This window comes from Micropterus salmoides, unplaced genomic scaffold (genome assembly GCF_014851395.1).
Source record: "Micropterus salmoides isolate LMB-PRFRI ecotype aquatic unplaced genomic scaffold, ASM1485139v1 Ms_hic_scaffold_11, whole genome shotgun sequence".
NCBI lineage: Eukaryota > Metazoa > Chordata > Actinopteri > Centrarchiformes > Centrarchidae > Micropterus > Micropterus salmoides.
In genome coordinates this window covers 5,311,798-5,334,654 of record NW_024040152.1, presented here as the reverse complement: position 1 = coordinate 5,334,654, position 22,857 = coordinate 5,311,798, and the positions used below count along the sequence as shown (strand labels likewise).

Genomic DNA, 22,857 nt, shown 5'->3' with positions numbered 1-22,857 from the left:
ACAAATTTTGGGTAATCAACCTCTCATGCATATGTCTTATATATGTCGTGTATATGTATAGTTTTGTATATGTTGCATAGTTTTTGACGGAAAAAATAAAGTAAATTCACAGCTAGACCCAAAAATTCAAACATCACCACCGTTACATTTTACCTACTGATCTTCAGAGACGTCCATTGCACTGCCTAACACAAAGTTCACCTCGGGAACGGCACAGGAAAAAGCTCAGGTGAACCCCTCGCAGTCTTTGCTGGCGGTGGACCTCATTTTCTCCCACCTTCTCAAGTCGCTGTATCCCTGTAACTTTGAAGTCCAGCCAGCAAAGGGCTTTGAAAAAGCCTGCAATCTCCCCACCATGACCAGGCAGAGGATTAGCCAAGCCCTGCAGGACAGAGTGGAAAGAGGACAGAAGAGGGCTGGAGGAGTAGCGCCATTTCCAACAGAGTTGTGTATGTGCAAGCAGCTCTCCCTCCGGCCAGAGCTGTAGGGGATTAACAAGCTACTAAGGAAGCAGAGAACAGACCTCCAGCCCCTTTTTCATGAGTTCAACAGAAACCAATTTACAGCCGAGAACTGAGGGGGGCCGCTAATTCTCCCCATAACCGCCTCCTGTTTCAACTCAAAATCTTTATTGTGTCACTCACAAATTTTGCTTTTGTGAGATGACGGACATCTACAGGATTCCCAAGTGAAGAAAGCATGCATCTACGAAGGTCTCAATTAGTGACACAGGAATTTCATTGACTCAGAAGTAATATTTCAGTGGTCACAAAGTGGGGAAAATAAGCGGTTAAGCTCCTAATCTCACCATCAGACTTGACACAATCCGTCACGAGGGAAGTCACCCTGGAAAGTTTGTTTTCCCTTGTGAGACAAAACAAGAGATTATTCTTCTTTTATCCATTGAGCTCCAATATTTGCCTACACTTTGGGCTGTAAATATTTCACACATTTTCCCGCTGTCAATATATTTTCAAGCCATGCATTCACCGGCTCTCAACCAAAATATAATAAAAGCATAATATAATGTGCTTGTCAAGTGTACACTGTCTAGATTTGTCACTGGAATGTCTAATGCATAACTGTATTATTTTAAGCAAACAAGCGTTTTAGTACATTGTTTGAAGTGAGTGAATTCAGGGAGATCAAGCAGTCACCAGTTGAAGTAGACTATTGAACAAATTGCTGGCGTGCCTCATTCAAGTTCCCAAAATCTACAGCATCTCAAGATACAACATGACAACACTATCAATAAGTAACAGCAACTTCACACACCAGTGAGAAAGCAAGAACAATAGGCCTTGATTTAAAAAAAATAAAAAACAAAACAAAAACATTGGTACACTGCTGCCTCCCCATCAGTGCTTTTCAAGTAATGGGGTCTTTTGTCTTATCTGTGACTGAAAGGAGCTTGAGGACTTTGCCCTTCATCCCTTTGTTGTTACAGAGTCTCTTGTGGAAATGGAAGATTGGCCCACAGGCGTGGGTGTGCAAGGAAGAGCTAGGCGGCCGTGCAAGCACATCAGACTTGAGCGGTCTTAATAAAGCTTCCCTCTATCCACCCCAGAGATCTCCTCACCCCAATTATACGGCTGACACCTCCACCCTCCACCATCTCCTCTTATTTCTCACACACACACACACACACACACAAGTTCCCAGCTCTGATCATGGCTCTCCCTTTGCTGGGCTTAAAGCCCCAGAGGCCTGCGCAATATAAGGCTGCTGGTGGCGTTTGCTTCACACTCTGCTGCCTGAATTGCATCAGGAATGTCTGTTCTAAAAATCTGTTCTACTATTGACAAAAGATCACTACTGTTTAGCCAGTAACCATGTTGACTTCACTCTAACTTTAACCATTTAAGTCTAACCATTTATTTCAACAAACAATTCATTAGGCCTTAATTTTATCAAGATATTACTTGAGAGTTTACATCTTTGCATTAACTCCGTGGTTTGTCAATGTCATTTAAGCAAAATACAACACACACAGTGAGGTGCAAACCTAAGGAGGTATGCCGTAAAAAGGTTCCTGAAACACTTTGATATGATCAGATGACGTTTGACACCGACTGCACGTTCACATTCATGTCCAATGAAATGTGAGAACTAGAGCTTAGAATTAGTTGATTTATCAGTAAGCTTGACAGAAAAATAATCAGCAACAATTTTGGTTAGTGATTAAGGTTTAAGTCGTTTTATAAACAAAAATGCAAGATTTTCTGTGGTTCTCTTAGTCTTCTATGATAATAGTTTCTGCTTTGGTCGGCCGCAACAATCCATTTCCATATTGGGCTTTTGGAAATTATAATGGCTAAAATATTTCTGACATGTTATACAACAAACAATTAATAGCCTAAAAAAATGATCATCAGATGAATTGATTGACAAAAAATAAACTATGGAAAAGAGCTTAGATAAGTCTATCATACTAAAATTAAGTTGCACACACTGGAACCTGAATAATATCAGCTCTCTGCAATACCAAATTCTCAAACTTTGCGGGGTGATAAGTTAACGGAACCTTTTTCTAATTAATAAAAGCTTTGGGAGTCCATGAATGTCTTGTTTACAAGCCATGGTTCAGTTGCAATCCAACAGTGTGAACCAAAACAAACCAAATTAGAACTTGTCAAAAAAGATTAACTTCTTCGATGAGGTACACACCAAAGACAATGAACTGCATGCGTGATCACACACACTAATGCAACACAGTAACTTACAGATATAATAGCTCAAGAGAAGCACATTACAAAACACAGAACTGCCATCCTGCTGTACTGTCTATCGCCACTTGTTTTTGAGACATTTGTGCTGGTTTTACCTTCAGTTGCTTTCAAGGTCAAAGCAGGCCTGCATCTGGCCAACCATCTGTTTCCAACCATCCCATGAGGCGTCCTGTCATCGGCACTCCTTGGCCCTGTCCTCTACTGTCCACATACAAGCTCACTAGAGAAATGTCCAGCCAGACACAATAGCTTCTCAGTGATTCAACTGGTTTATGACACATTACAGGTTTCTGCTTCGACTACCTGACAACTTAACTGGAAAGACTCAACCAGGTGTGTACGCTTCATTGGTATTTGTACAGCGTTTCCCCATAAGTTCATTTATTTGTGGCGGCCCGCCACAATATCAACGCTGACCGCCACAGATTGATTTTTCGATTTTTTTACTAGGCCTATTTAAATTCATATCTGAATGCAGGGCGCAGTAGTGCATTAGCGCAGCACATACTCTCACCCGTCCTTGTCTCTCTTGCTCTACCTCATGAACACAGCTGCACAAATCTGTCCAACACAACGCTGTCAAGTTATTAGCAAGCATGTAAGGAGCCTAGGAGCTTAGCTACAATAGGAGAGCCAAGTTAATGTCAGAAACCACCTGGGTTTTCGAGGCTAGCACGCTGTATATAGCTGGTAGTCAATGTAGACTGCGTGCACCCCATTCTCATTCTGTGGGAAACACTGTAGTATCACATGCTCACCAATCACTCAATATTGTAAGCAGACAAGTTTTTTCATGTAGCCCAAAATCAAAAGTGGATTTACAATCTGTGCAGCATAAGACGCTCTATATCCTTAGACCATTTTTTTTTAGACAAAGAAAATCTCCAAAACCAAAAAAAAGGGACAATATCTCATGGAGAGCAACAGGGGAGGTGCCCCTTTTACAGGACAGGCAGACATGCAACAGATAGCATGTACACAGTAGAAAGATGTAATAGTGGAATTACAATGTAGTGAAACACAAGGACAAGTACACAACTATGAACTACAACACAGCAAAAATACAAACCACTGGAACTCAGCAATGCTCATAGCCAGTCTTGTTCATCATAAAATGTAATAATGTTACACTTCAGTTCAGAAAAACACATCTTCCAGTATTATTTATTAAGAGTCTAATAAAACTCAGCTTATGTGCTTCATCTGGACTCTGTGGATTGATAAGATTTGATTGACAGTAACTTGGCAGCATAAGCCGACAACCCAACAACTGTCCTAAGATTCAACAACCGTCAGTTAAGCCACGCCAACTTCAAACCAGTAAAAAGAGCTGTTACAAACATGAATACAGAAATCACTCATGTGAAATAACCATACTTGATCCAACTTTGGCAGACGATAGTGTCTTCGTTTAGGACGCCATCATACCTAGTAAAAGACTGAGTGAGAAAATAGGTTTTCAGGGCCTTTAAATGGTTCTCAACAATACAACACTGCATAACGAACAATGAGGACAATGCTACTTTTAATACTCTAACTTAGCCATTTCATTGCATATGTGGTTGTAACGCATCTTGGCTTAAACTAAGTTTGTCCTTGATTGGAGAAAGACTCATAAAAAGTGTGCCAAATATTTAAAAGCTCATTTCTGACATTTGATTAAAATGAATAGGTAAGTAATTGAGTAGACAATATCTAATTTAAAAAGCTGCTTCAGTGGCAGTATTTCCACAAAGCATCTATTAATTAAGTGGTCTTTGAAGAGGTCTCCTGAAAGTAGACCATACTTTGTCACATTACATCCAATCTAAATACTGCACTTGAATGATCAGTTGACCAGAGACTCCGAGCCTCCCTAAATCAAATCTTCAACTTTTAATTAGACTTTAGAAAGAAACCGCATTTGTACTGTACCTTAGCTTTCAAACAGCAATCCAACAAGCAGGCGAGTAGAGCAGGTTGGTACAGGCTGGTGGAGACAGCAGCTGTCAGTGTACCTGTAAAAGAAGAATAAGAGATCACTATTACATCTTTGTCAGTCTGTGACATAACGCAGGTCAGCTTACAGTGATGCAACCTAAGCCTCTATGATCAGTCAGAGCAATCATGTTGTATCTTTCTTCAAAGAACTCAAAAAGTCCAAGCTATGAATAACAATGACAGACTACTAATACTGGATATATACTTTCATCATGAAAATGCCTGGGGAAGAAACATGGTTGGTGATGTGAGCATGACAACAGGTTGCTTTTGCAATAAGTGAACAAAATGTTTTTGACAAATCCCAGATCTCAAACTAGCCACATCTGATGATGGTATCTCAGCTCACAATCTGCTCTGGCAATCTGCTCCCAGAAAAACGTCTTCACCTTGCCAGTGCACAAAACGTAAACTAAGCTTCAAATTATATTACAAATAAAAAAAAACATTTCATGCTTGATAAGCAATTTTCTCTGCTTTTGAAGAACATTACTCTTGAACATATAGCAAATTATTTAATCCCCTACTCTATATAGTCACTGCTGATTCATTTTCAAATGAACATTAAGCATAAAAAAAAAAGCAATCACAGGTTCAATCTCATGCATAATCTCAGAGGGGTTTATGTGGCAAATTCAAAATTGTGAAAGACATTACAATAAGCATTCATACTTTTTGTTGCATTAACCTGGCCATTGTTCTGGAAAATTTCTGTGCATCTTATCCATACCTGAAGATGAAGATAGTTGGCCATAATCATATATATAGCTTTTTGGAGATGATATGAAATGTAATGACCTAAGTTGGATCCTGATCTGCGCCAAGGACTAATTCTGACAAATGGTGATGATGGAGGTTTTGACCTCAAGCCCAGCACATTTCAAGTAGCGGAGATCAGGAAGACTTGCAGAGGCAGCATCCTCTGGATTAGCAAGCTCACCAGCTGGCAGCCACATGCTGCAAATGGTTCAGTTAAGGTTAAAGCAAAACCAGCTTGCCAGCTTATTTTTCTCCTCCACGCTCTCAAGTTCTCTTTGTTTTGACATTAGGACTGCAAGCCCTGGACGGAAAGTATGACTTCTGTGTTGTGCATCAATAACAGCATGTCTTCCATCATCATCATCTACTTGCAATTAAGTAGGTAGAGGGCACGACACAGTGAGAGTTAAGTCAGATTTTGCAAGCCTCACAAGTCAATACCGTTGTGTGGTGAATTGTGCAAAAATATAAAATCTAACCTGCCACCAAAGTTACGTTTTGACTTACACAAAAAATAGGCAAAAAAAAGTCTTGACCAACAGAAATTACAGAGAGAGGTTTGCATTTTATAGTGCGGGTTAATCTGTTCTGACCAGATGAAGAGATTGAAAGAAGACAAATGATTCCCTGACCAAAGTACTCTCTCCCAACCAGTGCACGGACTCGACTCACACTACTGCCAGCTTCCCCCCCCCCTCTTATCCAAGGTGGGTCAATCCAGGGCATGTCCAGTTGCCCTTGGTTGGTTGTGTATCAATAACAGCCTATTATCCAAGGGTGCATGATAAATTTGGGCATATGGTCATTTTCCTGTCTCAGTGGTATAGAATGAAATGTTCATTGACAAAAGCTCTGTGCCCACTATTTGTGGAAAAGGATCAGCTCTAAACTTACAGTACTGCCTGGAAAAAAACAGAATCAAAAATGCATAGGCCTTGTGGAAAACAAGTTCCAGTGCAGGCTGAACAACAGGTTCCAGACTATCTCTGAGGCACTTAAAGTTCCCAGACTACAAATTGCCCCTAAATGCATTTTGATTAATTTAGCAGAGTGCACTTTTACTACCAAGAAGGGTTTCAGAAACGCAGATCAGCTGGCCATCTGCTAGACTCATGCCAACATGTCTTCCATCATCATCTACTTGCAATTTAGCAAGTAGAGGGCACAACACAGGGGATGGTTAAACGTTGGAAAAGTCAGAATATGCAAGCCTCACAAGTCAATACCAATTGTGGGGTGAATTGTATCAACAGAAAATCAAAACTGCCACCAAATAACCAAAGTTATGTTTTGAATTCCATACGAAAAAAAGGCAAAAAAACCCCCAAAAAACGTCATGACCAAAAAAAATGACGTGTAATGTATTGTAAATGTTTGTATTTTACAGTGTTGGTTAATCTGTTCTGACCAAGTGAGGAGAATGAAAGAAGACAAATGATTCCCTGGCCACAGTAGCCCAGCCCGGGCTCGGACTCAACTCCTGACAAAATACAAAAACACTGTCCTTTAATGTGAACAATTACAAGACCACAACTTGAAAACACAGCTGAGAGCGTAATTAAATCAATGCTTGGCCTCAGAACTATTGGACCGGATGTTTGTTTTGGCTACCTCAAGCTCTTAGCCTACCTAATCTGCAGAATTGTCTATTGATTCATTAAATCTTCAGACCTCATACGACTCTTGTACGGATTCAGTAAATGGATACAAGGTGGACTCAGGTTGGGGGTTGCATTGGAAATCGAGAGCTAGAAGATATCTTCAAAACATATCACCCTGCATTCTAACACACACTTCCCATCCCTATTAATACTACACTGACTGCAGTTTGATTAATCAACTAAGCCTACTGTAAGTATATTTTGTCACTCATAATCCCAGATCAAAACTCCAGGAAGCCTGATTTGGTCTGAGGATCAGCATTAGAAGCTTCATGAGATTATCCAAAGCTCTAGACCATTACAATTTACTGGTCAGCTACTTAACAAAATGTCTTTCTTTCTACCTTCTACTTCTTAGCTCTTATTTCTTCAAATCCTTTCCCAGCAAGCCTTAATTAAACAATTCATTCTGTGGCCATGGAAACATTACCTTGTTGCTATGGATTTCTTTCCTACTGGTTGCTGGTTGAAAATGAAAGGTTTTAATTTAACTTGAAATAGTTTTTCTTCAATTGTCTTTTTTGTTTAAATCAATTTAACAGACATCCATGATTTGTATCAATTTATAACCTTTACTGAACAACTAAACTAAACTGCTTTCAGGCGTCTTTTTGGCTTAAGAATAATGCTGCAGGGGGCACAGTCCAAATAAATGTTCTGGAAAGTAAGCTTTTAAAGCTTAAAAGGCTAATTACATGTTGATCAACACAACACATAAAATATTGGCTATTTTATGGACAGCGGTATGGGAGAGCCATTGGGAAAAGTGGCTTACTGGCTGAAACAAATCACCTTGAAAGACGACAGGTTGAAGTTCAATGCAGCAAACAGTTTTATGGGAAGAAAATAAATGGCAAGAAATATTACTGTCAAGAGTAAAAACGGTAACTTAATGCATAGTCTTTTACTCAGAAATGGGTGACACGGAACAGGAGGATTTTGCAAACAAAAACGAGGAGCTTATACCTAAGAGACAAGTCAACTGTATGGACGGGCTACACATCACTATTTCAGCAGTTGGAGCCATTATGTGTGCGTCAGGTAATGTTTAATGACTTGTCCACAGACATTCAGCTTACTTTCGAGTCCACAAAGACGTGTTGCTGTTGTGATGTTAGCTATAGTAGCAGGAGAGTTGCGAGTATCGCTGTCTGGAGCTTTGGGACCGTCTACTCCACTCACGTTAGCTTTGCAGCAGCAAGTAGAAACAGTTTGCTAACCTACAACTTAGCTAACGTTAATTACATTTATTGCTGTGTCGTTGTTCACTCTATATGATGGTATTGGATTTCTCCAGACTTGCAGAAACCACCTTTATAATGCAGAGAATTAATGTCATTGGATTTACAAAAAAATCTATATCAGGATTTGTATCGTTATTGGGATATGAAATGACGTATCGGGATATGAGATTATAGTCATATCACACAGCCCTAATTCCCACTAAAACCATGTCTCATAATGCAATATCTGCAGAAATAATCATCAATGGTCACCATGGTTGTGAATTTTTAAACAAGTAAATCTAGCAGAGGAACTTCTTCCGTCTTCCACCAAATGCCAACAACCAAGTGATCATCTGGCAAACAGACCACACTCCTGCCCTTTCTCCACTCAGGTGTCTATTAAACGAAAACATGTGGCCTGGTGTCTTGTGTCAGGGAAAGTGAAAACACACACCCGCTGGAGGTGCGCAGTCGAGCAGAGGAGTCCAGCAAATTGTGACTTGAGTGTTTCCCATTCCCCCATTGTATCAAGGGGTAGGGGTAAGTGGCTTGACCCCTCCTTACTATCACCAGGCAGCAAGAAAATCAATCAGTACTCAGGTCATGCCACAGGGATGCCCCCCTTAACACATGACCTCTGACCCCAGCAGGGTTCTCCTCCTCCTCGTGACTGGGATTTGTCTGTGGTGCCAGTGTCTTCTCCATGTCCAACGCTAACAAAGTCCTCGTGTTGAGAAGCAGGGGAGGGGAGGAGCGCAGCCTGACCCTGTCCACCTACGACACAATAAATCCAGCTGACGAGTTCAAGGTGGCCTGACCCGTTTCCGACCTGTCTCTGGAAACATGGCTACGAGCTCCAGCTGAGCCTTTCCCTCTCAATACCCCAGAGCTGAAAAGAGAAACAGAGGAAGCGCTCGAGTTCCGTGTGCGCCGCCAGTATGCAAACAAACATTTATTCACTCATTTCACCTCACCCAGGTTTGTGACATCCGAACAGTTGGGAAGCCTTGTTTCTGTCAAGGGAAGTGCATGGGGCTGGGGGGGGGGTAGAATTAGTATAGCATAATTACACTGGGGAAAGATCCAGACTCCAAGGAGCAAGACATAACCCATAATTTGCCATTGTGCTCCCTATGCAATTGACAGTCGATCTATGATATTGGAGATGAATGTCGGAATTCAGGCCGTTAGTTTAACTGATGGTGCATTTAGTATGATAATAACCGCAGTCTTGCACACAGTGATTCTGATGAGCAGTCCCACAATAGCTCTTCACCACTTTCCCTCCCCTCCATGGGGTATTATCATGCTAATCTAAAAGAGCAGATAAAAAAAAATACATTTCGGTGAATGAAGAAATATAATAGGAAGCAGGGACCTCTGGAACTGTGAGGAGACAAAAGAGGGTATATTCACCCTGCTCCACCTGAGCAAAGCAGGGGTGACAAATGGACACGGACATTATGCTGGCTGGTTAATTAAAAGAACATAGCCTAATTAAAAAGATCTTCCTGGTGAATGGACGCCTCAACGCAGTAACTGACCTGTGTACCCTGCACATGTTGGGCACAGAGCAGTCAGTCTCTCTCTCTCTTTTTTTTTTTTTTACGCATTTAATTTCCACATCAGAGGGGCTTTAACTGACGAGCGACATACACCGAAAGGGAGCACGCTGCAGGAAGAGCGCCAGATCATAGTGGGGGTGCTGGTGCTTGTTAAATGACTCATGATTTCCATTAAACAGACAATGAAACTTTGAAAAAGAGATTTGATTAAATGTAATTCCACATACCTTACACAAAACTTTTTTCTCATAAATGTCTTTGCATCCAATTATTGTGTAAGTACAGTTTTGGAAATTGTTCAAGGACGGTCAGGATTGAATTTGTTGGTGACCATAGCTTGGTTTGTTACACTATATTTTACAGTTATCAGTCATAAAGCAGACATTTGAATTTAAATGCATGACTGAGGCTTTTAAGTATGTGAAAGCTTGAATTGGTGCTGGACAATACAAAGAATTTACTGTAAATGTCATTGGGAGTCACCATCTGACTTTGCTCATGTACATTTGGTGGGTAAAGATTTTTAAACACAAAGCATGATTTCTGCATATAGAAAAGATATTTTGGAAGATGAAACCCTATATTGAAGACTTGCATTCCCAGTTAGCCTTGAAAAATATTAATAACCTATTTTTTTCCCAATGGCTTAAAGTATACATCAGTGAGTTTTTTTTACCCAGAAAAGTCTGGGTACTGTGCTGCATCCAACTTGAATAGTGATGTTGCCAGTTTTTTGCTACATGATGGGTCATCTGGCAAAAATGTTGGCCTTATATAAAGCAACATCATGGAAGGCATAACTCACTTTTTATGTACATGCAATGCGGGCCAGCTAGACTCCAGGCTGCTGCCGCCTTCTGCCATACTGAACCAGGCCGTAATATTGTAGTAAGGAGGAGGGATTGTCTAAAGTTGTAAAATCCTGCCTCAAAAGGAGTATAAACAGCTGTGCAGTGTCTTTATGTCGTGTAGTCTTCAAGCTGGAGTTCCTGACATTTTATCCTCTTAGTACCTGTAGCAACAGATCCACACAAATGCAGAGTGTTCATCCATCCGCCTGTCATTGAGTTGTGACATTAAAGCAACAGCCTGGTTTGGTGGTGGGTGCTTTGTTTACCCTGAGTTGGTTTTCATGCCGTCAGTCACCAGAAACTGCCCCTCAGGGAGAGACTGTGGCGGCAGAGAGGAAATGCAGGAAAGATCAAACAGCCAACAAGGATTCAGTCGCTGGACCAGGAACGTGGCTCGTGTGAATGAAGGGGGAAGTGTTTTGCTGTGTTTCTGTCTCTCTCAGTTTTCAGCCTTAGAGTAAATTAATGAACATGTTTTTGAGCCCCAAGCAGTCATCCACATCAATGCAGGCGCACGCGCACACACACACACACACACACATTTATGACATTATCATCAGCGATTACCCTGCAATTGGGCTCATGTTCATATTTGACTTGAATCCAATTTTCTGACAAACGACTTGACCCTTTTTCGTCTACAACAGATATGTGACATACAATAACTGTCAGTATTGATAATCAGATGTGGAAACTTACTGTACATCACAACATAAAGACATATACACTCATTTATTCACTTGGGCTCGGAATCTCCAGGTATCTGACTCTGATTCAGGGTAGTAGAAAGGTTTAAATTCCATCTGACCATATTCACAATATCAATATCCATCAAGAGAAGGTTCAGATTAATTTATTTCTAAAATATTTCTTAACATATGTACAACTGGCAGGTTGAGCTGTTTGTTTACAACATGCGTCATTGTTCTTCCCATGTTAATAAAATAAATTGTGCATTTCAATTTAGTAGTTTGTACTGTTTCATTCATTCCATTTCAGTTTATTTTTATTATTTGTGAATGCACTATTTTAAAATTCCAACTAAGACTTATTTGCACTAGTGCTGAACTTTACAAGAGAGACTCATGATGAGTCTATGAAGAATGAATTATTTTTTTTCCCGACCACAAGCATGCACCCTCTCTCTCACTCACACAAACAGACACAGCTGCAGGGGTGAGTCAACACATGGTTAATAAACTGACACACACACACACACACACCCCCCTCTCTCTCCCTCTCGGAATGGGAAGACTTCAGGCCACCGTCGGGGAGGAGGTGGTGTGTTTTCCTCACCCTGGACCGCTGCCCGTTTTGGATTCATATGGCACTAACTGAACCCCCCCCCCCCCCGATAACCCTCTCCCCCATGCTCACCACCCCCCCCCCCCCCCCCCCCCCCCCCCACACACACACACACACACACACACACACACACAAAGACCAGTTTAAAAATAGCCTCAATTGGATGGAAATGAGCCCGGAGTTCTGAGAAACGGAGGAAAATGACCAAGCAAGTGTAGGCGTGCAGACTTATCTTACAACATGCCCAAGCCAAAAATTCACTGCACATATGGTGACCACTAAAACATGCACATGCATAGTGTGAGAGCTAAAGTATAGATTATAAAAAACATCCACCCCCAAATGCTTCCACACAGGTACAACATTTCATACACATACCAGGCACAGGGATTCAGAGTTGAATCCTAAAAGAAAAATCACTGCATGTTCTAAATTTAACACATACCAGATTTAAGTACAAGGGTATGCAGAGTGTTGTTTGCAGAAAATCAGCCACAATTCCTATCTGCAGAGCACAGGGTGCACGCATAAGAAATTGGATAAAGAGCCTGAGGGAGAAGTAGAGTTGGAAATCCAATCTGAGTTTTATAAACCGTCAATGAACCTTTCACCTAAAATTAGGGCTTGCAGAGTTTAACATCATGCCGTCCATTCAAAGTGTGTACAGTGCAAGACGGGACTTGGCCAACTTTTCAAGGAACAAGGACAAAAGGCTCTGCTATTTTTGGAAAGTTTGGAAATCAGATGCAGTTAGGTCCCTTATTGAAGGTACGCATGTCCTGTTACACTACTGAAAGGAGAGCCCGTTTAATTTTTTAAAGAGGTGTGATAACTGGCTGAGAAAAAAAAAAAAGAAACAAAACAACAACAAAAAAAACATTTTCACGGAACACTTGAAATGAAATATGTGAATACCTGTCACCTTCTGAGCATGTGCAGAGCACAAACGGGATATGATGGGGCATTACAGTGTGAAGGTAGCAGCTTTCGATAAAGAGGACAGAAAAAAGGGCTTATCTTAGCTTTTTAATTTCCTGCTTCATTTCACGTTTCAGGACCATAAAAATTCTAATTTTGAAAAACTGCAATAAGCAACAATGAGACATGATCATAATTCAGAATTACTTCTATAGTAAGTAAGCAGCAGACCCCCTCTCCGTCATGCAGTCAGCCTAATTGCTTTAGCCAAGATGTGACAAGCCAGACAATTAATGTGTAACGGATAATCAAGAGAAACCTTAAAAAAAAAATCTGTCAGATATTCAATCCTTCAATCTTTCTCTGCCAAAATCTCTTAACCCACACTGCTTTGTAGAGCCCGACCAATTCATCGTTTTGCAGATATTATCGGCCAATATATGATACTTCCAGATATATCTGCATCGGCGTTTCTATAGCAGCCGATATATATGACTATTAAAAAGAGAAACAGAGTCGGATCCTTCCCCCATGTCATGAGTGTTGCATAGATTGCCCACTAGAGGGCGCGCTGCAGCTCCTCTGTTAATAACACTGCAGCACCATAGAACAAATCATCAGCTGACTGCAGTCTACCGGAGCCACAGAAAATAGCTCCTGGTAGCTCTCACACTCAGTGTTCCCGGTGAGTTAGTCATTTGTCACGTCAATTACATAACTTAAATAATAATAAAAATATCCCTTATCACTTCTCCTCTTACCAGACCATACTTCCTAACCCTCCTATTTTTCACTGCCCTCTCCTGGGTCACAGCAGTGCGTTTAATGTTACGGTAACGACAGGTGAGTGGCGGTTACGCTGCTGACAAACATGATTGTAGATTTATTTCTGAAACAGTTCTAGCGAATGGTCCTCTTATTTCTTAATTCATTACTTCTAAATATTCTTAATCACTTACAGCAGTTGATGCTGCCCATTGCTAAATTAGCCACAAAGCTGGCTAATGCCATGTCTATCAGTAGAGGAGCGCTAACTTTAATGAGCCGTTAAACTGTATTGTTTAACGTATTCTAAATATATCTGCGAGCTGCTTGTCTTAAAGTTGGTACATCGGAAATGAGAGGGGACATGCAAATAAACATGAGCTGAACAAGTAGGCCTATCTAACACGGCTTCGAGCAAAGTTATCTAGCTGCTCTTTTGAATAAAGGTTAGTGTGAAATCTCAAAGTTGTAGGTCCACACTGTAGACAGTCATGTAGTATTAGATTCATTCAAAGGCAGCGTTTCCTCTGGGTCACTGTCACATCATAGACGATATGTTTTAGAGCCAGGTGGTGGTTAGGAAATGGTTTCTCGTAGCTTTAGCTAGAATTAACAATGCTGTTAAAGGGATAAACTAGATGTGAACATGCTACATAGTAGAAAGTAGTAACTGTGGCAAATTATATTTAAGGTAATAACTATTTCTTGACAAAATATATATTCAGGACAGCTGTTTATCATTAATATTATAGCAGTGACATGAGGTTTGATATAAGGTAGTAGTAGTAGTATATTGGTATTTTTTGTTGTACTTTATTGTGAACAGGTTAGCATAGCATAGCCCTGACCAACCCGAACTCTATTCAGAAAACAAACATTTTAAAAGTTGTCGTCCTGCCGTCTTGCTGACAGACCTGACAAAGAATGAATTCATGTCTAACAAAACGGCATCATATTTTAGTTATTTCGGCATCGGTTTGATCCGTTTATTGCAATTAAATCACAGCAAAGCGTTTACTTATTCATATAGCTGTAGTATCCACGGGCTGTGTTTATTCACTTAAAACGCGCGTGTGTGAACACTCAAAATGTCCAGCGGTCAAACTCGCACGAGTACAGCGAGGCGAATATTAAATTCGCTTTCGGCGTGAAAGCAGCTTTACAATACATCCATCCATCAATCGTCAAACGCTTATCTTGAGTACAGGGTCACGGGCCCACATTACACCATTTAATTTAATGTTTGTAAGTAATAGTAGTCTATAATTTATATCAAATCAGATATTTGTAAAATGTTTTCTGTAGTTTTATACATTTGACTCTTATTTATCAAAAGTATATTTCAAAGTATTATTTATAACAATAAAAAAAAGTTACTTTTTATACTGCATTATGTCACAGTATCTTGGTATGGTCTCAACAGAACAAATATTAGGGATAATCTTTGTTTAAGTTATGCATTTCTTAAAATAAAGGGGAAAAACAATATTGGCCCATATATCAGCATATCAGATTTTAAAATCCTCAAATCGGCATTGGACTTAAAAATCCCATATCAGGCTCTACTGCTTTGCACACTTCTTTACTGGACGTAGTACAGTATGTGTTCAGTGCAGTGCTGGATTACATTTACTCATTTAGCTGCTTTATATGTCACATATCACAATCAGAAACAGTGAACCCAATTAGTCCTCAAACATTTATTAAATAATCATTTATCATGCTTTTTTATATTTTCCCTGTAAACTGTATATGGTACAGGTCAAACATAGGCTGCAACTACTGATGATTTTAAGTATCAATAAATCAGGTGGTCTATAAAATGCCAGAAAATAATGAAAAATGCCAATCACAATTTCCTAAAGCCCACGGTGACATCTTCAAATGTCTTGTTTTGTCTGACCAACAGTCCAAAATTCTAACTTCTTCAGGTTACTATCACATGAGACAAAGAAAGGCAGCATTTTCTCATAACTGAGAAAGTGGTACATTTTTGCATTAGAGCACGGAAAAAATATAATGATTAATAATAAAAATGATTAATTGAGGATTGACACATCGTTTACATTGAATTGTTTCAGCTTCAGGTCAGTCAAAACTATTTATTAGACAGCACTTCTTGCTCTATAAACTTGTCATATCAACATATAAATTAATGAAAACAAGCATTACGGGCAGCTCTAATTCGTAAGTCTAATTTTCAGCACATCATTCTGTGTCACAACTTGACAGCAGTTTATTCACACTTACAACTTTTTCTATACAGCCTTCAGAAGATTACCTGCATTAAAACCAATTATTTTTTTATTTTTTTTAAGTCTTCTTATCTTAAAATTGCACAAAGCAGGAGCTTAAGCATGCAGCTGACTCCTAAATCAAACCTAAATTAAAAAAACAGTCTGGCAGAGAAGTTTGTCCAACTCGCTTGCGTTTAGACAACAGACTAACGAACAATCTAAAAACAGAATTGTGCCAAAATAGACACGGCCGACAGCAGATTCTCAGGCATCATGAGCCAACTTAAATGAAGCCAACCTGTTTTTCTATCATGTCTGGCTTTTCTCTCAATTTCATCATTCAATCAGTTGTGAGATTCCAATCTGTGTCACCAAAGGCCAGATGTGCGTTGTTTTACTCATGATATACAGCCAAACATGTCGTGGCAGAACAAAGCATCCCATCAAAAATAAGGGGGAAAAAAGGATATTTTCAACAGCCCTGTGGTTCTTTTGGGATGAGACATGTTCCGATTCAAGGAGGCATGTGTCAGTAATAACTTCTTACGCTGAAAACAAGACAAATGTCTGCTGTGCCAATGTTCTTTTTAAGAGTGCACACCAAATCAGAGAGAGGTGGTGAGGGGCCCTGGGTGTCTGGTAGGTCTTCCCAGGGAAATAACCTCTGGCACAAAGATGGATGGTTACATTTCCTGCAGCAACAACAGCCGTTTGTTTGGAGGAAATAGGAGCGTAACTGGGCTGTTAGCAGAAACTGTGATAGCCACCATGGCTGAACAGGCAAAGAAAATAACTTCACTAAAAGAAACGAAAACTTCACAAATTGAAAAAAATAAGGAAAAGGAGGTTACAGTGCCGCCCATACAACTTGACTGAGAGCCAATCTCTGGTAAACGAAGCACAGAAAAACCACTGCAACAAACAAGTGGCAATGAGGAAAAAGTGTGATGCAGTAGAAGGAGGCAATATGAATAGTTATTGATATGAAAGTTATTATATGGACATTCACAAATTGTTTATAGATAAAAGAGTCAGAAGGATACAAAAAAAAAAATACAAGAAAACAATCAAGGTATTTAATCACACTGATGCCAAAGTCTATTAAATCCAACAAAGCCACAAGGCAGTCGTCAATTTGCAACACTGCTTGGACTGATACAACATGGTGTAGTTATTTGTCATGATCAAACTTGAAATCAAAATGCAACTGATGCACTTTAGGAATGAACTTCACCCAGGTGAGAAGTTCATTGTCCATTAAGTTTTTCCACTTTGTTCACTTATCCTTGGCAAGCAAGCAACCACAGAAATCATGGCTCCTGCTGCCTCTCCTGCTCTGGAAAAAATAAATTAAAGTAAAAGTAAAACACCCTGGTGCATGCCAGTCCTATACCTTCCTATCTATGTAAACATAAAAAGGTACTTATATTGCTGCCAAATTCTTACATAAGAGAAATAGCAAAAAGGCTCAACGTTCAAACTTTTTTGCAACTGACCCCACCGGCCAGTGGGTTTGAAACTTACTGGCCCCAAGACAATTTACTGTCCTATCCTCCAAAAGTTATTTATCAGTGATCCCAGTTAAAATGATATAAAATAAAAAAAGGTTAACAAAACGGTTTACTTTTATAACAAAACATACTAACAGTCTCAAACATGACGTGCTCTCTCTCCTGCTGACAACCATTTAATAAAAAATAAATAAATAAAAACTTGACATGTCAATCACAAAGTAGTCCCGCCCTAAAGTACATGCTTTCTGGTCTATTTCCCCTTAAATAGGACCATAATTTACTAAATGAACATCATTCTGTGTTGAAGAAGACTTGAAACTAGGGACTGAAACCATAAACTCATTAGGAAAGTGTTTACTGAGGTAATAAATCAGAAGAGAAGTAGGGTCATTTTACCGTTATTCTTAATGGAACCGGACTTCTTTTTGCAACTAGTGGACTCGCCCCCTGCTGGCCGTTACCAGACTCAGAGGTTGCCGCTTGATTGAGATTAGAGAAATAACATTTGACAACAACTTGTCATGTTACTACAATTCTTGATTGGCCAACGGTGCGCGCCAAGAGCTGCAAAACAACTGCAAGATGTTGAGTTTCTAACACCATTTTTTTTTTTTTAATACTAATATTTTTGCACTGGCCCGAGTTTCTAGTTCAGTCGTCCCGATGTTACTTTTTAGTAGCCCCGGTCCATCAGGCCACCTTTATTGTCAAGCCCTGAATTATCTAAATAAAGCAAATGTCAAATAAATTAAAATAGATCGACACATCAAATAGGGCTGCGCTGTAAGACAATATTAATTGTTTGTACTACTGATAATGTATTATGACTGAGTAAGGGGGCATTTGTTTGCTAAAATAGAAAACTAATGTAAAAAAAAAAAAAGGTCATGTTACATATCTTTTGTGACTATCAGAATAACTAATAGTATAGATTTGAACACTTTATGGTTTGCCATTTCCAACTGTTGCTTTTGCTACTTTCCTTACAGGACATACATTTTCATTCTGTTCTGTTTCTGTAAGGGCTTCTGTTTTGAACTGGCGCTATATAAATAAAACTGATTTGAAGCCAAAGCGTCCCCACACAGCCGACACAGTAAGAGTATACACAAACATGATTTAGGTTGGTGGAAAGATTTATACCATCAGTTTCAGCAAATTTTCCTTTCATTGCAGTTAGGGAATAAATGAAATGGCAAAGCTCTGATAATTGACTCATTTATTGTGTCTCTTGGTCTATGAATCATAACAAAATGTAATAAAATTAACATTTCCTTCTGAAAACATAAACTTTCACAGTCTAATTTCTCCTCTACCAAAAAGGACAGGAGATTGGGAAGTCGGGGGGGTGATTTGCTCCACTTTCAGCCTGGCTGGATAATCAATGATGCGGGAGGTCTGCCCTCATTATGAAGTGATTAAGAGATCATTTGGAGCAACAAACCAAATGCACTTTTGCCATCACCTAGCCCACCCAACTAAGAGTTAAACAATCAATAACCGGTATATGTATGGCCAGAGGCTATTCCCCGAGACACTCGTTTCCTTATTTCAATCGCTTCCTTCATTAAACACAGGAGCGAGGAGAATCGAAGTGGATTTAGAGGGGAAGTTATGTTTCTGTACTCTCTATGGTGGCGAGTGGGAACGTGTTGTGTGATGTCTGTATTATCTTAATCTTTTGGGAGTTAATGTTATGCTGCTGAGTGTTAAGGTTTTTAAAATAAACAGGATTCAGGGGATAGCGGGTGACGCAGCTGAATGGGAGTTTGGAAGATCTTTGCGCTTAGTCATCAGCTAATAATCCTTTAAAACGGTGAAAATCCATGCGCATATGAAGCCGATTTAGCTACTTCTTCACATGAAATATGCATGAAAAATGACAAGGATTCATTTTTGGATGATTCATTTTCTATCCTTGCAAGAGAGATCCTTTTTGTTGTGCATGCTGCTTCCAAGCTGCCCTGTGGGTACCACGCACAGCCTCCTTGTCACACCAGTCAAAGAGTGTGTGTCTATGGCACCACATAGTGAATAGGTACATTTGTCTAAAAAGCAACTGATACAGGAGTGCGGGAGGCAAAAGGCATTAATCTATTCTAAGTATTCTGACTCTGGCTGCAGAATTCTAAATAAAAAACAAAACCACAAACAAAACACAGAAACCTTAGTTCATGACTTTACACAGAAATTAAACAAAGGTGAATGAAAGTATTAAAAACATACAGCAAGGTTTTAATCCTTGACAAAGATTCTTTTATGAAACATGACACCCTCTCTAACCTAAATAAATATATATATATATATATATATATATATATATATATATATATATATATATATATATATATATATATATATATATATATATATATATATATATATATATATATATATATATATATATATATATATATATATATATATATATATATATATATATATATATATATATATATATATATATATATATATATATGAGGCAATTTGCTGACACTGTGAGCAACAGGTTATATTTTCCCCTCTAATTGCTGGACTCTGTCCACTGTGCTTCACGAAGCATAACCAGACAGTCATCTAGTGTTCCTGCTGCGCTGCTTGTGGCCGTGGCGGGTTGGCAAGCAGAGCCTAAGTCCATGCTCGACAAGGGGTTAACGTTTCTGAAAAACAGCTCGACAAAACCACAGGAAGACAGCCAGTCTGGATAGACGGGCCGAGGCCTGTCACTTGTCCAGTTTGTGGTCTGGCCCCGCCCGCCATCTTTTGCTTCTTCTCCCTCTCCTTTCCTCTAGCCTTTAACTGAACTCAAAGCTTTTCCTCCCAAAATTTACACACTCATCAGCTTGGCTATATTTCCAGTCCTGCACTCACCACACCAGGACCACAGCATGGAAGCCACTGCACGCCTGTTTTTGGAATCAAAAGTAATTACAAGCATGCCAAGGATTCAACTCCAATAGCTGAAGATTGGACTATAGTGAGAGAAAAGGTTTTCAGCACTGAAAACACCCAATGTATTCACCTTTACTTCCAGAAAGCTGCAACAATAATAGGGAAACGGATGTAACTGAATTGGCAGTATACATTACGTCTAAGCCACAGGTAATCTGTAAATTAACTTTAAAAATCATTCAGGTCAATATACCTGGGAGATGCTGTGCACTGAATCAGCAAAAAGACGAGGGAAAACTCTTCCAGGTGCAGTGAAATTATTTCTGTTCAGTTGAAAGAGCAGCTGAAAACTATTGAGAAAAAAAGTCCCATCCATTCAGGACAGTGATGGAGAACCCACTTCAGCCACGCTGCAGAAGGCACGTCTGCCTGCTTTTGTTAACCTGTGCATTTGTAATGCTTGATGCAACATGTTAATGTGATTTATTTCCAGCTGTGGTCAAACGGGCCAGACCTGGAGGCCAAGGACCGGTGGTCTCAGCAGATAACCTGGACCGGCCTGTGCTGTGTCAGCCATGGATTATGGACGACAGGGACCCTGCGGGGCTGACAGGTAATAATTCACTCCCCAGGGTTCCCACACCCTTCGCTGGACACAACACAACCAGCCAGGAAGAAGTGGGGGAGAGGGGAGGGATGCAGCCTTGGAGCTCACTTCCTCATAGCCCACCCTCCTCCCTTTATTTCCACTATCCACTTCAAGAAACAGGGTTCTCATTGGCTGCCCAGTTGCCACGGGTAACCAACCATTATCAAAATGAAATATGAGGTGCCACAGGCCGGTGCCTCTCTCAGGTGCAGGGCCAAACAAAGTCCCATATGTTTCGGATGAAGAGCTGAGATTAACTGTTGCTTCCTGAAGCACGGCACTGTACCGGCCCATTCTTCACTTCAACGGCAGTCGCATAATGACGGCATGTGCTTGAGGTCTGAGACACTTTAGACAAATCACCGTTGTTGAGGTGCCACAACAATAGCCTAAAGAGCATGAGTGCAGCAATTCAACAACTTCAAGGTCGCCAGGGGATTTAATATAAAGTAGCTTCACATGTCCAAGTGAAATTCAGTTTTTTTCCCCTCTGACCAATCCAATCTGCAGACTAAATGTGTGTGCATGAGTGTTATATGTAGCTATGTTCAGACATTGAGCACTTTATCGGCGATGAAAATGGAAATAGGCCTGCTGAATGTCCCCCAAGGGCCACAGTCCTCAGCCCCTGGTTAGGAGCCTATTTCAACCATCATTACCCTGAGGACCCATTAGGGAGATGCCATCTGCACACGCGGGGTCCTTCCATCGGAGCCTCTTGTCATTTCAAACTAAAAGCAAGTGCCGAAATGGAAATCTGAAATAAAATTACAAATTGGGCTAAATGCACCATTAACCATGCTAACTGAGCGACGAACCTATCAGGGCCTGAAAATGAGAGCTGGACGACGAGCAAGCAATTTTCAGAGGTGATGAGGAAATGAATACACTGCTGGTACTTTGCGCTCTCTCACATTTACGACTCTAACTCACCGTCAGCAGAATGTGACTTTCCTAATGGGTTTGTGTAAAAAAACAACAAGAAAAACAGATGAAAAAACAGAGAGGAGTTGATTGTTTGTGAGCATGGGAGACCGCCACAAACAAGGGTTGAAAATAGATTTGCATATATATATATAGATAGTGTATAAGTAGGAGGACAGGCAGACAGGCAGACATGCTGGTAAGTATCAGACAGACTCAGGCTGCACAGGAGCATCTCACTTGTCCTGCAGGGCAGCAGCATCTCTCCTTGTCAGCAGACCAGTAACATGTCAGATAAAATAACCTGAAACCACATTGCAATGTCCTCTGAGCAGCATCAAGTGCTAAGTCACTGTACAGCTGTGTAAGGAAACCGCAAGCCATCTGTGGCCTGCTCATCCTATGATATCGCTGCTGCAGCTGAGATGAGCAGGGACAAAAAAAAAATAAAAAAACAACAATCACAAGATCCGACCACACAGTCTTCACTTAAACATCTGACTGGTTGGAACAGGGAGTGCATGTTGTTTCCCCCACAAGAGCCAAAACAAGAGGCAGATTCTGAATGAGCAAAGTTGCCTCTGCCGTTCAGTCAAAAGCAATGTAAACCTTAAGGTGAACATACATTTTTAAAAATGCATGCGAACTTTTGCAAGGCTAGGGATAGATCAGAGAATATAACAGGACCAGGCTGCCTTTGAGTCAGCCAGGAAGGCACATATTGCCTTGCAACAGGCCAAGATCGAAGAAGTAGCGGTGTAGTCTGTCTTTGTTTGTGCATAAGAGATGTATTTAATGTATTTGTTGTTGAAATGTTCTTAGCCTCAACTGAAACTGTACACCCACCCTGAGGGCCAGGAGGAGGCTAATGTACAACAGGCT

General features: G+C 40.2%; 1 protein-coding gene across 5 annotated transcripts in view; it reads right to left on the bottom strand.

The window, feature by feature from the left end:
• sema6e (sema domain, transmembrane domain (TM), and cytoplasmic domain, (semaphorin) 6E) overlaps positions 1-22,857 on the bottom strand; it is a 151,505-nt gene that overhangs the window by 127,353 nt on the left and 1,295 nt on the right. For 4 of the 5 annotated variants that reach the window (XM_038710539.1, XM_038710543.1, XM_038710541.1 and 1 more), the window contains exon 2: positions 4,644-4,726. The gene's annotated coding sequence lies outside the window, so the exon portion shown is untranslated. Of the gene's footprint in view, positions 1-4,106; positions 4,169-4,643; positions 4,727-22,857 lie in introns of all 5 variants that reach the window. The other variant, XM_038710540.1, reaches the window with a different exon arrangement.